Here is a 12,646-nt window from a genome sequence, read left to right as displayed (position 1 = left end):
TGACTATAAGAGAAGCGATGACAAGAAATAATAAATGTTGAACTGGCAAACAGTTTAACTTGGGCAGACTGAAAACCTCTACATAGGGGAACAAAGAGGTCTGTTTTTGCTGATAAATGCACTCTTTTCAGGAAGACCTTCAGTTAATCAGCAACTAATGTGCTGGGACAGCTAAAAATCTTGAAGCAAATCTTTTTGCAAGTGGTGTAACTACACCAAAGCTTTTGGAAATGGGCAGGTTTACATCACTCGATAGCCTAGTCATATAATCTTATAATCGCTTTGAAAAAGATTCATTTCCTGGAGAAAAAATTTTGTGCCTTTGCATTGCAGTCAATAGGATGGAGCTCAGCATGGTAATGGATTTCGTGCTTGTTGCTGGAGGTTGTCCAAACCCACCCCACTAACCAATAAATCACTACCTAATTGAAAAGATTCACAGAAACAGATTACAACATCAAGAACGGAACCAGTACGGTAAGAATTAGACTGACAGTGTCCATACATAGGGTGTGGTGTCAAAAAATGATCTTATAGCCTGCCCCCACTTGCCCTTCTCCCTCCTCTTCCTCCTCCCGCTGCTCCTCTTTGCCTGATCATTCCCTTCATCCTCCGTGCTGGCTACAGTACATACCTGGTCGCATGGACAGCAAGTTTGAGTCACTAACCTAGAAAAAAAACAAAACAAAACAAAACAACTTTTTTGATTGGGTTTGTTTTTTTCCTGACTCATTACAGCACCATCAGCCAATGCAAGCTGGGAGAGCGTGGCTGGGGGGAACCTTGGTCCTACCATGGACATGGGCAGTTATTCCGGCTTTGGCCACCTCATGATACCACACCTTGACTGTGCTGTGGCAATTTCCACTTTACTGACACAGGGCAACATGGACAAGTTATTGCCGGTACATCAAAGAGCTGGAAAAAATTAATCAACAGCACCTCCGAGCTATTAGGCATAGACTGCAGTTAGATAAAATCATAAATAATGAAATCCCGTAAGGATGTTGCACAACAAGTATTGAAGCAAAGCTCATAAAACTCTTCTTTGCTGCATTTGGGCATTTTCCTTCCACCGAAGGCATCATTTTCTAAAAGTGATATTTTTTTTTTTTTTTTTTGCACAGCAAACTCACGCTGGGCAGAGGCGGGAAGGGCCCCAGCCCATGTGATGTCAGGATAAATATGTGGGAAGCCAATGCAGCAGAAAATCCAGCCAGAGGAATGTCTGGTGCAGAGCGAGTGGCGCAGGAGCGGGCTGGCTGCCTCTCCCACCGTCCACGGCACCCGCGAGGTGCGAGCGAGTGCTCGGGCTCCGGCCGTGGCTGAGGGCGGGGTGGGACCCCAGCGTGGCCTCTGCCTGAGGTTTGTCTCCAGCTCGCCTGCCTTCTGAGGGGATGCCGTTCCAAAACGCGTGCTCCCCTCCCAAGGGTGTGCTGAGCGGAGCGAAATGGATGGGCCTGTCTATCTGATGCAGAAGCAATTAGCCTGGGCTTTAATGAAGGATTTTAGCATCTGAGTGTAGGAAACCTTAACAAAAGACCTTTGCATTAGACTCTGCAAGTTTGTTGTAAGCAACAAGTAACAAGAGCAGATTTAGAGATAAAGATAATAAAAAACACTGCATTCCCTTGCCCAAAAGCCTATAAATCAAGACTTTGGCTCTTCACTGCAGAAATGCTCTGAGATGTAATTGGAAACAGGCAGCACCGATCTGAAACACTTCATCGAGCTCAGTTTGCGATGGCTTGGGTAAGGAGGTTTCCAGTCCTCCTTGAGAAGAGGCTCCCCTTTCATAGTTCACTGGTCAGTAACTTGAAACCCTGTACCACTGCCCTGCCTGCCCATTTTATCTGAAGCTGCCCAGGGATTCAGCAGCAATGAAACATGCACCTGATTTGTGTGGGTGAGGAGGACCCTGTGGGCCCACCACCATCTGTAGGCTGGATGGGCAGGATGAGGCATGGGGTGGGGACACGCCGGCTAGCGGAGCCCCAGGGCAGATAGCCCTGTGTGGGGAGGAAGATAGGAAAGACTCCTCCAAGCCTACTGATCCTTCCAACTGCGTGCCTGGAGTAGGGGACGCGTGGTGCCACCACCATGCAAACAGCGTTTCCTCCCCACAGGCAGCTCCCCTTCTGGGAGAGCACCCCTGGCTTTGCTCCACTGGGGGAGAAGTTCCCGTCACCCCCAGTTCAGTCATGATGCTGGAGGATCCTCTACGATGAAGAAGAGTCACCTATTCGGTTTCTTCACTCTGGGTAGCACTCAGCCCTGAGAACCCCATCTGTGATGGCTCAGGTGTCAAGCATGGTTTGGACTCAGAGACCAGATAGCTGTCTAAAAGGTACTTGCACAGGAAAGTTGTGCTGGCATAGGACAAATCATCTGTTTAACCCCATAGCACACTTCATATGGATATTCTTCAGTTTAGCTGCTATTGCTTTGGAAAGTGCTTACTTCAAACTGACACGGCTGCTTTTATCCAGAACCATCCAGAAGACAACCATATTGCTATAGTTATATATCAGTAATAAACAGCAAAGCTTGCCATGGAGAGAGGAATGAGCACAGCAAGTACTGCAGAGCGCCAGTGCCAAGCCAGATCAAGGCAACAGAATTTATAGCCTCTATTATCTGCGTGAGGTATATTTATGACTCCCCTCCACATTGCTCTGATATCTTCAAATCTCACAATATTTGTATATTCATTCCCACAGCATTCCTGTAGGTAAGGAATTTGCAAACAAGAAGCCTAATATTGGAGCCTCTCCATGCAACACGGAGCAGGGTTTGGAAGGTGGGGAAACTTCAGAGACATTTAGCAGTTATAGACACATCCACAAAAATTAACCAAATAATGTGATGTAAGTAGTTGGGCTGTCTACAAGGTAAGTAGCTAAATTCCTCTGGGCTGGGCTGTGCAAGAGTTCAGACTAGATGATGACAGTAAGTCTTTATCACTTTAAAATATACCTGAGCTTGCAACCCAAGCAACCGTGATCTGAGATTCCTTGGTACAGAAAGGTTGGACGCATTGGAAAGTGAAAGTGCCCCAAGCCCTGAGATTCATCATAGTAAGGGATAATAATAAGCAAGTTTGTACAAATGAAAGTTTGATCATTTTGAGTTTAAAATAGTCCTTAAATTCCATCCCTAATTCCTCAACACCTGATTTACTGTCCATTACTTTCATAAACTACTAATCTAGCATAAAACAGTAGAAGGGACTAACACAAGACACAGGATAAATGAAACAACATTGCTTTTCTGTCACCCAGAAAGCTTTCACAGTGATATGGGAAGTTTATATTTTCATGTCATTTTTGCCTACATTTTTTACAGTGACATCGATTGCTTTGTATTCCAAACTGAAAACAGCTTTTTTTTTCCCCATCCTTCAAACATGTGACCTTCTAGAGGAGAACACCATTGAGCGGGGCATGGCAGACTCGGCTGGTTTGCAGGCTGAGGTTGTTCTCTGCAGGAGGGTTTGCAGTCTGACGACTGCAGCTGAGAACCGCTCGTCTTCCGCGCCAGTACCCCGACAGATGTTTTTGGGCAAGTTTGGCCTCAGTTCTCCAAGCTGTTCAATGATGGTAATTATTCATACTTACCTTGTTGAGCTTAATTAATACTTGTAAAGCGCTCTGAGATCCTTGGATGAAAGACTGTTGACAGACAAAATATTTTTATGGTGACTGTCAAATTAAGGTCCTCTGAGCTTCCTCAGCAAATGAAGGGTTAATTAGCTCACGCCAGAAGCCTTACCAGCCCCAGCAGAGACGAGAGTGCCGGGGATGAAGGTGCCCATTCCTAGCCTCTCCTCACTGGAGCAGCTTTGTTGAAGGGAACTCCTTCCCTTTTCACACCTCGGCGTTAGGAGCTAACGTCCTTGCAAGGCACACACTTACACGCATCTTCCACCTGGTTGTGTCGTAATCGTTTCCCCCCTCCCCGACGTGCATCCCGCACCCCGGACGGCGGGGAGGCAGGCGGCCAGCTCCCGCTGCCGGAGCTGGGGCGGGTGGCTTTCCCCCTGCTCACAGGGGTCCTGAGCATCCCCTTGACAAGTGCTTTTCATCCACGGCTGAGAACCTTCCCGAGGAGCCCAGGAGGCCGGCGCTGGAGCGATAGGCAGATGAATGAGCTCTTCAGCAAACCAGGCGCTGCCCAGCTCGCCGGCAGGAAACCAGCTGCGTTTCCTGGGCAGGTCACAGTGTGGTACTGCGCGCGGGAGGAAGGCACCCATGAGCAAACTCAGCATTCGTTAGACGTAATACACTGTCTTTATATAAAAATAAGGGAAGCCTGTGCCTGCCTTGGGGACCCCATTGCCGGGCACCGCACAGGAAGTCAGAAATGATGATTTTAGAGAAGGGGAGCTCAGTCATAGTTTTGGTCAGACACTGCAGTTGGACTCTCAAAGCTGAGGCAAGCAAAAGGCCACGACACAGTTTGCTTTTGCACTTTTTGCCCTTCCCCACATCATCACGGCTTTGGGTGGGCAGGAGCTGTGCCTGCAGACCCCACTCACTGTGGCTCACGCAAGGCTGAAACAGCTCATGAAAAACACATCAGCTGCTGTCCGGGCAAAACCTCATGCCCAGAGGTTTCACGGCATTGTGCTTGTACTAATTCAGCTCGACACAGGTCTGCAGAGGGGCAGAGTTGTTAAAAGCCGGGGGCGGCTCGTGAGAAAAGAGGGGGTATCCTTGCCAGCAAATCCAGGGACAGGACCAAACCTGGGGTGGCCAGCAGCGGTTGGGCTCCCCCGAGTCGCAGCGCATCTCCATGTCGATACCAGCCCCCTTCACCGAGGTGCCAGCGGCCCGGCTGGGCTGCCCTGCTCCATTCCCCACTGACTATGTGAAGGAGATGAGAAAGGCTGCGTTTCCACTGGTAATGGTATTTGTTTACCTTCTGTGCAGTTCGGGGGTTTTTTTTAGCAGGGATGGGGAGACCTGGTTTGCTGGTTTGTTGGTTTCCTTTCTCAGCTCACTCTCTCCATGTGCACTAACACGGCCCCACGCTGCCTGTGTCCAGCATGACGAAGCCTGCCCGCCTCTCATTCCACAGCTTTCCTGTCGCAGAGAGGATGCCCAGCATTTGTTGGGCTTGAGTTTGCCTCAGCAGAGCAAACCCAGCCCTAGTGCCCTCCTTCCCTGCATGGACCACAGCCATTCTTGGCAACAGCTCCTCAGGGACCGTCTTCCAGCCGAGCATCATGGCTCCTGCACTGAAAGAGGCACTCCGGATATTTCACCCCTTCTGCTCTCCAAAAGTATTTAAGGACAGAAAGCACAAACCTGGTGCTTGAAGCCCTGCTTTCTGACTAGTCTTCACCTGGGAAAAATCCCCAACCAAAATCAATTGCTCCTTTCCCTGGTAGGAAATACTGCAGTTTGACTCATGGGACTTTAGACCACACTTCATATGCGTATGTTTACCAAAAGGCAGCATCTTGTGCCCCAGCTAATTGCCCTTTGAAGCAGCCAGGGGAAGGGAGCCTGAAGGTTTCTTAGAACGTTAAAAGTAGTAGTGAAAGTCACAGGGCCTTTTTCCTTTATACAATCGAAGCCAAATTTGAGCCATAACCCTTCTGATGTCTCTGGGGGGAGGAGATGTGACGTCTTGAGGTAAACCACACATCCCGTAACTACCACTGTGCTCTTCGTGAGCGCTGCCTTGCTACAGAAGTGGCAGAACTGCTTTTCAGCAAAAGTCACCACGTTTTTCGGAGGGGAACGATTCCAGTCAGAGAAAGACCAGGCAGCGGGGAGGAAGAAAACCCAACCGCAATAAAGAAGCCATTGAACCTGAAAGGAAAAAGACGTCAGCATCTCCGGCAGGGGCTCTCCTTTTTTTCCTGGTATATCCGCGAACCATCATTATGTGGAAAGAAGTCGTGGGTGGGACCGGCTTTCTTACTGACAAGCTGAACTTTATAACCTAACGCCGTGACGTTGTGAGGGAAGAGGGTTTGGCTCACCCGCCTCGTGGGACCTGCAAACTCAAGGAGGTGATTCAGGGGTGGGTGCCCACCTGCACATCTTTGTTAGCCTTCACCCACATGAGGGGTTGAGGCAGTGCTGGGAGCAAGGGCGCTGCTTCCCAGTTGGGAGGGCGTCCCTGCTCCAGCGGAGGGTACCCTGGCCCAGGGACAGGATGAGGTGGTCAGGGAGAGCAGAGGACAAGTCTAGGTGCTGTGGGAGCTGAGCTCCATCCCATCTAACTTTCCAAGAGAGACCTAAATGGGGTCGGAAAGTCCCCAGGGAAAGGATAATTTGGAGCTCCTGAGCTCCTCGGTGATTCAGAGGTGTGCAGGGACTCATGGAGGAGAGCCCGAGGGAAAGCTGTTACCAAGAGCTGCGGATGAAGACCAGGGGACTCTTGCCATACTGTTTGTATCCAGTAGAGTTTGAGCTGAACGATGCAGCTTATTGAAACCCTAAATCCCTCTGAGATGACCCCACTGGGACACAGGAGAAGGAAACTGGCACCAGCAGAAGGGACCTGAAGGACCTTGAGCACCTTGGGGTGGAGCCTGGAAGCAGATGTGGTGCCTCCCCAGACCTCCCAGTTTAAAACATTGAGGCAAGGTGGCTGACAAGAGCCCAGCTGAGGGACAGATGTTAGGAGAGCTTCTCAACCCCTTGCTAGGTCATGCTCCACCCCTCATCCATTTAAATAAACATTAGCAGAACAGTGAGGTGGCCAAGGAATGACTATAGGCAAGGTCTGAGGTGTACACCTGGTCTCTCTCCAAGTCTATGACTGAAATAGAAATCTAAGTATATCTGTAGCTGAGGACTGAGGTGTGCTGTCCAAGTTAAATAAGGATGTACAGCCCTGGAATGGCATGGAGAGCGATGGGTTGGGTCTGTGCTGAGGAAGCGCTTACTAGAGGTTGCTTTTTGGCTCTTTAAGGGCAGCGTTTCGCTAATCATCTCTTCCAATTTACAAGTTTTGGTCCCTGGCTGTCCCTCCCATCACTGTTCTTGAGACAAGCTGGGAGGGGAAAAATGTGACCATTCATCTCTCTCATTGATACAAATCCAGTTCTTATCAGTATGTCTCTGGTGGGACAAAGCAGGGATCATCACTCACCTGGCTCTAAAATCTCAGGTAACGGTATTTCTAATTATCACAGCACAGAATGCTGTTTCCTGACATTCTCACCGCTCTCCCACCTGCAACCACAGAGCCCTTTGAGGACACAGGATCCCTGGTCAGCACACCCCAGTGCCCATGCTGGGCAGGGGGGCACATTCGGCACCGCGGGGGGGGGGGGTTCTGCTCCTGCGTGTCCCACGGCCGCCCAGCCACCTGGCAGTGGGGTGCCTGCGCTGCTGGCAAAGGCCTCGGTGGTGTCTGATATGTTAATGCCCACGTTTACAGGCTCCCCCCCCCCCGCCCCCGAGTGAGCTCAGGGATGTTTAGGTGACTGAACCTCCTCCTGTTGTTTTAAGGGTTCTGGCAAAGACTCAAGAACAAAAGCTAAGACAGCCAGTTCCCGTTTGCGGGCACGTCCCTACATTTCAATGTGGCAAACCTTGTGATTTAGCAAGTGAGAGCTTTCTGCCCCAGGGCTGTTAAAAGCTTCTTTTTTTTTAAAGAAAGGAAAAAAAAAAAAAAAAAAAGAGAAAACAAACCTGTCAAGACTTCCAAGAAAATGAGAAAAACACCAGCACGGATGGGCTGCAGGACTAGGAGCAGGCCTCTGAATATACCTCCACATAATAGAAAGCCTGGCCCTTTGAAAGTTGCTGGGGGTTTTTCACTGGGTCATTTGACAAGCTTGTACTTAAGAAGAAAGGAAGAAAATGCCCAAGGCTTTTGCTGCCATCATGAATAATGTTTTGCTCTGATACCATTTTATGCTTTTCTCCCCCAAAGTGAGTACCCCCCTGGCTGAAGCGGAACACGTTGGCTCATAGGACAACGTTCATCAGTGGAAAAGGACAAATTTAGTCAGTCTAGTCTAATACTTTCCGCTACTGCAGGCTGTGGCCGTGGCTAGTGGGAGCCTGAGCCTGACGGGCCATGCGCCCTCCCCAGGGCCAGCCCCTGGCATGGACCGGGTGGGTTCTCACATGTCAGGGCCCCGCGGGCTTGCAGGTACACGTGTGTGCAGCTGTGTGTGCACGCATGGGTGCACGTGTGTGTGCATGCACGCGTGTGCCTTCCACAGAAGTGCCAGAGGGTGTTTGCGCCGAAGCAGGTCCACTCTTGGGCCGGCTCCGGGGTCCCAGGGCTGCACCAGGGTCGCAAGGGGCAGCCGTGGGGACCCCAACAGTTCCTACGCACTGGTCTCCAGCTGCCTCAGGGGGACGCAGCCATCAGCTGGTGGGCTCCAGGATAGGGCCAAGCCCCCACAGTTGCTGCAGTTGCCAGCATAGAGTCACAAGTCCAAAGGCAACGTGGACAAGTTGCCTTATATCGTGAGTGGTAGCATCCTTGCATGGAAGTAGAGCAACCTACCGCTTCTTTGGGGTACCAAATGCAGCAGAGATGTGGCTGGTGGCGGTCTTGAGCCCCTGACCCTCGCAATGTTGTGGCTAGCTGTCCTTGGAGGGAGCCTGGTGGCACTCTTGACCACCTGGACAGTCTGCCTGTCCTCTTCCCGCAGCTGCTGGGTCCTCCCGCTCCCTCCTCCCAGCCCCAGCCTCGGGCATCGCAGCTTGTCACAGCCTGCGAAGCCGAAGGGCAGCAGTGCACGAGCAGAAGGGACCGGGCAGCTTACATATGGCTTCTTGGCTGTTTATTTATGTGCAGCCAGCGGTGGGACCAGCTCTGCTGGTGAAGTAAAGAGTCTGCCCCTGAGTGCCTGGCTGTACGTGTGAAACCAGGCACCTTAAGTGAAAAGCCCTTAAAAACCAGAAACACAACGCAGATAGTCTCCCTGAATCCACACACAACGGTGTTGGTGGGAGAGATCTGTGGCACGCACGGCACCTGGCTGCAGAGCTGATACCCAGAAAGCCAGGGAGCAATCTTCCTCTTTGTTTTACAAATAGGTATTGCCTTTGGAAGCGGGATCAGTTGTAACATATTTATTGCGAGAATGAAAGACAAAAAAGCAGAAGTCGCTGCCAAGAGCAAGTGAAATGGGCATGCTTTTTAAAGAACTACCACAGGACCGATTACCTTTCCAAGTAATTAAACATTGTGAAAGGTTATTAACGTGCCGATAATAGACAGCTTTGCAAACTGCCAGCACAGCATGATCTGACAGAGGACAGCACAATGGCAGAGCAGGACTCTTCCGCCTTCGAGGCCTTGCAGCCCCGAGGGCTGGATGCGCCCACAGGGACCAGCCTGCACCCGTCCAGCCGGGGAGTTGGAGGGTCCCAAAACTTCCACCTGTGCCTGAGTGGCTGCAGGGTTCGCTCTCGCTGGCAGAGGGGCTGCGAGATTGCAGCTGCCCGCTCCAGATCGGGCGTCCCGCGGCGCGCCCCGGCCGGGGGCAAGGCAGCAGGTGTCCGCCGGCAGCCCAGGGCCTGCCCCCGCTTGCAGCCCCGTGCAGGTTAATGCGTGTTATTTCTCCTTAAACTGACTTGCGTCCGCAATCGGCATCTCTTATTCTGGACTCGCTGGTATTTTCATGCGTGTCATTAAACCCGCTGTGGAAGCAGGCTTACCGAGGGGTGGGATGCGTTCGCCTGCAGCCACATGGGCATGGATGCGGCCAAAACTGAGCCTGCCGAGCACTCCCACACCCCTTTGCCAGCTCCCGAGGGTGCCCCCGGTGAGTTTACCCAGGCTTCGCCCTCTCGCTCTTCCTACGCATCTTGTCCCCATCTGAGCAGTTGCCTGCAGCCAGGGGCAGCCCTTGCTGATCTCAGCTCTCCGGGGAGCTCCTGCCTTCGCATCATGACCCCAGCGACCAAACCTGGGATCACATCCTAGCCAGAGGGGTGGTAGGTGGGCAAACACTCGGCCAGAGCAACCATCTCCTGGTCCTTCCCTGAGACCCCAGGTGGAAAAGTTCTGCTTTTCCCCATCTTTCCATACACAACAGCAAGGGAAAGAAGGCAGAGGAAAAAAAAGTGCAGGCCATAGTGGAAAGATTCAATACCATCCTGGGTGACAGCATCCTTGTAACCCTCCAAAAGCTTGCCCAGCATTACAAATGCCTGGTATGTTTTCCCGGACTCAGTGTTTGTCTTGGCATAATAATGATGCGTTGCTTTAAAAGAACCTGAAGTGCCTTTGCATATGGACTGTGTGTAACTTGAGCTTCTAGGTCACCCTGCTGCTTTCAAAAACCCCATTCTATATTCCTGAGCAAGCCAGGTGTTTATTATGGGAGGTGTTTAGACTGGGGCATTTAAGAAATACTACCTAATAACAGTCTCCACCTCACATCCCAGAGAATTTGGCTAGTATTGCTGGTACTTAAGTGTCATCAGGATAAAAACAGAACTAAAATAAATTGGGGTAGTTCACATTTTCCTGCTGTGACTCTTGTGGGCTTTCCATGGGCTTGAGCATGGTACTGCCTTACACGTGGAACAGGCTCTCTGTAACAGCAAAAGGCCGGGAGCAAGATTTTCAAAATGTGCTCCCATGAAGCGAATGGCCTCAGTTATTGACCCCAGGCAGCCACTCTTTGAGCACGAGCAACGTTTCAGCTTCATGGTGCCGCCAACAAGATGTCTGGGGCAGCAAGAAGCTGCATCCCAGCCGCTCCATGATACATAGCGGCTTAAAACACTGCAGCCAGCAGGGAATCACCAGGCTCACCAAGACCCAGGTCCTCAGGGGACAGGGACCTCAGCCGGGTGGGAATGCTACCACGCTGCTTCCCAAAGGTCTGGGTTTGGTTTCATGTTCTGACACAATCCTGTGCCACCTTTTACAGCTGGATTGCTGGGGCAGAGCCTGTTCTGGATGGCAAGAGAGGAAGAAGCCTCTCCCAGATGCTCAGGTGGATCTCTGGTCCATTTTCAGTCCTAAACACCCAAATTCTCAGAAAGCGTCGGTGCTCCTAACAGACGTTTCCTTGCTGGGGATGCCAAAGGACAAAGTGGCCCAGGAAGGTGGAAAAGAGGCACTCAGTTGCGAGGACACCCACGGGGATGGAGACGAGCCAGGCCACGCAGGGACAGCAGCCAGCTCCCAGTGCCGCTGCCCAGCCTGCAGAGCCTCTCCCTCCCTCCGAGGCTTTCAGCAGTGCACAGGTCGCTGCGGTAGGAGACAGAAAGGACACTTTACAGGTTCAGTCAACAAATTATTTTACCTTTGCATCTCAGCTCTCTCTTCTGCTCGCTCCCTGAGTGAGCTGTGCTGAAATCCCACCACCGCCTCGAGCCGTGTCTGCAGGCGCTGCGCTAATCAATATTACTTGCTGGAGAAAGTAAGTCTCACTTATTGGCCACACATTCCCCTGAGTGCTTGTGTCAAACCCTTTCATGTCAGCTGAAGGGAGGCTTACCGGCAGAAAGGTCAAACTGCCTCAACTAGATCTGAGCTCAGCCATTAACTCGGGTGTGTTTATCTGCCTCCCGCTATCAGGAGGACTATCTGTGTGCACCTCACGCCTCCCTCCTCCTCCTCCTCCTCCTCCTGCTCCTCGCTGCTGTGCTGCAGGGGAGTACTTTGGAGGGGCTGAATCACTCAGGCAGGAATAATGAGCTGTCGGATAAGCTCAGCTGGGTGATCCACTTGGCTAGCACCAAGTGCTTCAGAGAATAACGTCCGTCCGACACTCTGTGGTACAAGGATACGGGCCGGCCCCCCCTCCCGCCAGCCCAGGCTGTGACGGCACAGCGCTCACTGCCCTTCAGCAGTGTGGCCGTGGGCCTGATCCTGATTACACCTGATCATGGGCAGTTCAGGCAAGATGCTGTCCTCAGCATCTGTTCAGCCAAGTGATGGGGGTGCTGGCGGTGGGGGTTTTACTGCTCCTGAGACAGGTTTTTGGTCCTTTCCACTGCTCTGACACAAGAAAATGTGTTTTGTTGAGGCCTTGTGCATAAAACACAGCAAGAAAATATGCAGGTCCCTTACCGGACTGGGCAATGGGAGAACAGCCAGGTCCAAGCTCTGTAGGGCAGGATTGCCATTTCCTAAAACGCCTCCTGGCGCAGTGTCTGCCGGCAGCGCTGCCCGGGATCTCACGGGGAAGCCCCTTGGGCTGTGGTGCGGATGAGCGGATGAGCCTCAGTGGGCCCTTTGGCTGCTGGGCCCGGAGGTGGTGTCTCAGCAAGAGGCAGGAGCGGGGCAAGGCAGGCTCTTGTGTTGCTGAGACAGGTTTGGAGCTGGGCAAACAAACACAAGTATCAAGATAAGACCGTTCATCTCGTGCCAAGAGGTGTCTAGGGCTCGACTCGTGGGATTTCTGTTCCCATCTCTCACATCCCGTGTACTCTGGGGCTAGGAGGGATCTTGCTCGTCCCTGGGCTGGTATCTCCCAAAGCTGTTTTGTGCTTCCCTACACCAGCAAAATGCCATAAACTGTGCGTCGTGGTCATTCTTAATAAGCCCTTGGTCCCAATCCACTTCTTGCACCTGCTGCTCAGTGGGTTGGGAGGATCTTTGTTCTGGAGCTTTTTAAGAGGGCTGAAGCTGTTTCTGCTTTGAAGTAGCATTTGGCTTTGTCGGCGTCTGGGATCTCTGCAGAGCTGACCCTGCGCGGAGC

Source organism: Tyto alba, unplaced genomic scaffold (genome assembly GCF_018691265.1).
Source record: "Tyto alba isolate M040663 unplaced genomic scaffold, T.alba_DEE_v4.0 Super-Scaffold_16, whole genome shotgun sequence".
Classification (NCBI taxonomy): domain Eukaryota; kingdom Metazoa; phylum Chordata; class Aves; order Strigiformes; family Tytonidae; genus Tyto; species Tyto alba.
Note: the sequence above shows the minus strand (reverse complement) of the source record.